The sequence below is a fragment of the Diachasmimorpha longicaudata genome, unplaced genomic scaffold (assembly GCF_034640455.1).
Source record: "Diachasmimorpha longicaudata isolate KC_UGA_2023 unplaced genomic scaffold, iyDiaLong2 ctg00000223.1, whole genome shotgun sequence".
NCBI lineage: Eukaryota > Metazoa > Arthropoda > Insecta > Hymenoptera > Braconidae > Diachasmimorpha > Diachasmimorpha longicaudata.
In genome coordinates, this window is record NW_026974011.1 from 7,501 (window position 1) to 12,500 (window position 5,000).

Consider the following 5,000-nt stretch of genomic DNA (forward strand, 5'->3'; position numbering starts at 1 on the left):
ACTGTCTAATTAAAACAAAGCATTGCGATGGCCCTAGCGGGTGATGACGCAATGTGATTTCTGCCCAGTGCTCTGAATGTCAACGTGAAGAAATTCAAAAAAGCGCGGGTAAACGGCGGGAGTAACTATGACTCTCTTAAGGTAGCCAAATGCCTCGTCATCTAATTAGTGACGCGCATGAATGGATTAACGACGATTCTCGCTGTCCCTACCTACTTCCCGCAGGGGGTGTAATGGCGGGTAAAACCGCCCTTACACACGGGGTGTGACGACCCCGCGGTCCCTGAGTCGAACTTGGTGTAAGGATTGGGATCCCCCTTTTGGGGGGTCTCAATAATTATACCAAGGGGGGGTTGCGGGTGCAGGGTGAACCCCTGTGCCCAAGGGGGGTTTCGGTGGGGGGGGGGGGTCGCGAATTGGGTCGCGAGGGAGGGCGAAATCGACTGGTGGAGGGGTGGTTCCACGTGGTGGAGGGGTGGGTCCACGTGGTGGAGGGCGAAATCGACGGGTGGAGGGGCGCGAGACCTACTTACCGGGGGGTTTGGAGGGGGAGGGTCGCGGATTTGGTCACGGTGGGTGGGCCGGACTTCGGGAGACGCGCGGGAGGGCGAAATCGGCTGGTGGAGGGGTGGTTCCACGGGGTGGAGGGCGGAATCGGTTGGAGGACGGGTAATTCCACGCGCGGGTGGGGGTTCGGGGGGACAGGCTGCTTCGCAGTGCGAAGGGCATGGACGCTGCGGTTCTCGCAGGTGGTTCCAGCCACGCGTTAGTAGGCGGAACCTCCCGCAACGGTGGAGGCCGGCGAAAACGCGACGCCACACGTGGGGGTTGGGTCAGGGGAGTGGGTGGGTTTCCCTCGGAAAAGGGACGGTTCGCGGGGCGGTGCGGGGGAGGGGGGACTGGCTGCTTCGCAGTGCGAAGGGCATGGACATTGCGGTTCTCGCAACTTGTTCCAGCCACGCGTTAGTAGTCGGAACCTCCCGCAACGGTGGAGGCCGGCGAAAACGCGACGCCACACGTGGGGGTTGGGTCAGGGGGAGTGGGTGGGTATCCCTCGGGAAAGGGACGGTTCGCGGGGTGGGTCGTCGGGTGGAATGGGTGGGTTCCCCCTTTCTGTGGGTCTGCTCCCTCTCTGCTCCTCTTTCGAGGGGAGTCGAGGCGGAGCACTCCTTCAGCGCCTCCACCGGGCCCCGATCCGAGCTCCCCAGCTCGGCGGGAACCGGAGGGCCCCCTCCCAGGGACGGTGCTCAGCGTCCCGAGCTACCCAACTCGGTGCCGCGGGGAACCGCCCCCTCTAATCCTTAACCCTCTTATTTTCACTTTTGTTTTTACTTTTCAGCTTTTCAGCTCCTGCCTTTTGGCACGGCCGGCGACCGTCTCGTCAACAAACTTCAACCATGGCAGAGCATCTTTGCAAATTCATTCCGGAGGCTAAACTGCCCCCAATCGGATCTCCGGGGGGGCACAATGATGCGTCCGTCGTGCGGCGAAGTCTGCGCATCGCTTCCCAGCATGCCAGAGGACCAGCTACAGCGACTACATCGAGGGACCCAAGGAGGGTGGTGCCCTCAAGGGTTCGTAGTCGCCCGCCGTGCGCCGGGGTACTGCCCTCCCGACGAGGGAAAGGTTCCAGCCTTCGCGCTGTCCACGAGGACGTCGAGGACGTCGCAGACATCGCGGGACTGACTGCGCAGCCGAGTCAGCCAACGCCGGGATCTTCAAGATCATCAACCGGTGAGTCCACTCATTTATTAGGTAGGGTTCGCGAGTGCCAAGTTAGATTAAGTAGGATCGATAGTCATCGCGTCGCGACCGGAGGCTCACCGGTACCCCCCGTTCCAATAGGTCATCCTCCCCGGACCCCTGCGATCGAGGGACCGGGCGCGCAACGCGACGTTAGAATACTGCAATTGAACATGTCCCGCTCAATTGCAGTAACCGGGGAGGTCTTCCATTTAATTCGCAAAGAGCGTCTGGACATATTGTTGCTCCAGGAGCCGTATGCCATTCGTGAGGCGAACACCTGGGCCATCCGCGGCCTAGGAGTCGGAATGCGTATCGCCGCGAGCTCAACGGAGCGACCGTGGGCGGCCGTCGTTGCGTGCAACTCCATCGTGGAGATTGCTTACGTGTCCCAATTAAGTAATGCACATTGCGTTTGTGCTGAAGCCCGCGTCCCCGGTGGATCCTTCTTCGTCGTCTCCAGTTATTTTCAATACTCGGACGACATAGAAATCCACCTGAGGCAGCTTGAAAAGGTTCTTAGCTGTCTCAGGGGTCGCCGCGTTCTGGTGGCGGCCGATTCCAACGCCCAACACTCCCTTTGGAGCCCCAGGACCACTGACCGCGGTGTCCTCCTGGGTGAGCTCATCGAGTCTTTCGGTCTCCGCGTCGCGAATGATGCTAGGCAGGGCCCAACCTTCAGGAGTGCCGCAGGTACGTCGTTCATCGACGTCACACTGGCCACCCCTGGCATGTATAAATTCATACGTGCATGGAGGTTGGAGGACGAGTGGTCCACCGGTGACCACACGTCGGTTTTCTTTCGTTTAGCGATCCGGAGTTCCTCACAGCGCGTCAATAACTCGGGAGTCGGCGAGGGCTCTACCATGCGGTTCAACGTTCGTCGGGCCGACTGGGAAAAGTTCGAGGCGACCCTCGATGAGGAGGCCCGTGAGAAACTCGTGGACCATCCGCTGGATTCTACAGCGGATGTTGAGAGAATGGCAGAAGTACTGGGTGACGTACTCACCAAAGCCTGCCAAGATTCGATGCCGCGCCGCAGACATTACCGTCGCGCGAATCCGTGGTGGACCGAGGAGCTGACCAGCAAACGCAAGCTGGTCAGTCGTCTCCGTAACGGCTACCGAAGGGAGACTAACCCTGACGCGCGAAAAATTAAACAGAATAGGTATCGTGTAGTCCTGCGGTCGTACACCAGGCTACTTAGGACATGTAAAGAAAATAGCTGGCGCGGTTACATAACAACAGAAAGCAACGCGAACCCCTGGGGCTTCCATTACAAATATGCCGCTGATAAATTGCGTGTAGGCACGGTACTCAGCACCCTTAGAACCGCGAATGGCACGACACTTACAATGCGTGAGACTGCTGAGGTACTGTTGGACACACACGTACCCGACGACGACCCCAACGCCGACACACCGGAACAGACAGACATCCGCGAACGCGTGAAGAACCTAAGGGTTCAAACCGAGGACGCACGAGACTTGACGGACGACCAACTTAAGGGTCTCGTAAAGACCCTTAAGAACGACAAAGCCCCAGGATGCGATTTAGTTGAAGTTAGGGTCCTAAAAGTCGCGGTCATGAGGATGCCTCACATCTTCACGCGACTCTTCAACGCCTGCCTTAAGCACGGCGTTTTCCCCACCGTTTGGAAAGTCGGCACACTTCGTGCTCTCCTCAAAGGAGTTCACAAGGATGTGTCCGACCCCAAATCCTACCGTCCCATTTGCCTCTTGTCGGTTGTCGGGAAATTTTTCGAAAAGGTCCTGCACGGGATCCTTATGGCGAAAGTCCTTACTGAGGACAAAGTATCAGGACGTCAATATGGCTTTCTGCCTGGACGCTCCACGGAAGACGCGATAGTAGAGTTGCGTGAATTAGTCGAACGCGGTAACGACAAGAGGTACGTCATTGGACTCCTTTTCGATATTTCAGGAGCCTTTGACAACGTGTGGTGGCCCCTAGTCCTCCAGTCTTTGGCGGATCGAGACTGTCCGAAGAATGTCTTTGAAGTGCTCCGGAGCTACTTTGACAATCGGACTGTCAAGATCGCCTGGAGCGACCAAGAGGTTTCCAAGCCGGCCACCCGGGGCTGTCCACAAGGATCAGTCCTGGGCCCCGCTTGCTGGAATCTCATGTTCGATGCCCTCCTCAAGAGCATCGAGCAGAATTTTGGCGATATCGAAGTCGCCTACGCGGACGACCTTATCGCGGTCGTATCGGCCGACTCGCGTAAGGAAATAGAGAGGATAGGCCGAGCCGTCGCCGAACACATCGCGTCGTGGTGCGCGTCAGCGAAGCTCGAACTGTCGAGGAGCAAGACAGAGGCAATTGTCCTGTCATGCAACTCGCAGAAGAGAGCGCCGCTGGTGCGGTACAGGTGGGATCGGGCGCGAAGGACACGCCGACGCGTGAAACCGGTGTTGGATATCCGCCCACCCGAGATTAGGCTCGACGGGGAGAAAATTAAATTCAAGGAGAGCGTGAGGTACCTCGGGGTACATTTTAATAGAAACATGCGGGTCCGGACCCATACAAAATATATACAGGAAAAGGCTAGAGTCCTTTTCACTCGGCTATCGGCCCTAATGCACAAGCATTGGGGGCTCCGATACCGATCGGTTAAAGTCGTTTTTCAGGGCGTTTTTCAGGCTGTCGCGTCGTATGCAGCCCACGGGTGGGTGGACCGTTGCACACCGTACGACTGGAAGAAACTCCGTACCGCGCAGAGGAGCGCGCTGCTGACGGTGACTGGCGCGTATAGGACGGCTTCACACGAAGCACTCTGCGCAGCGGCGGGGGTGCTTCCTGTGGACCTATTATTGAGGGAAAGAGCAGCGCGCTACCAAGCCAAGAAAGGCATTGCGGTCAGAATAGGTGATGTAGAAATAGACCCCGCGAATCCGCGCGTTGATGACAACGGCCGCCCGATCGAGGCCGTCGAGGATATAAAGGCAGAGATTCGGAATCTCTGGAGGGATAGGTTTGAGCGGGCTTCAACCGGGAGGAACACCTTCGCGTTCTTCCCCGATACTGCGGCGCGCCTGGACGCTAAGTGGGTCGAGTGCGACCACTGGGTTTCGCAGGTCCTGACAGGGCATGGGCAATTCCGGTCTTATCTTCATGACCGGTGCCTTGCCCAGTCACGCAACTGCGAGTGCGACCAGGCTGAAGACACAGTCCAGCACTTCATCATGGACTGTCCGATATATGCACCACAGCGAGAGTGCATCGCGGGAATAATCGGGAAT

The 5,000-nt window shown here is 58.0% G+C and overlaps 1 pseudogene; it reads left to right on the top strand.

Moving 5' to 3' along the window:
- The window catches only part of LOC135172273 (large subunit ribosomal RNA), a 9,390-nt pseudogene that overhangs the window by 2,585 nt on the left and 1,805 nt on the right, over window positions 1-5,000 (top strand).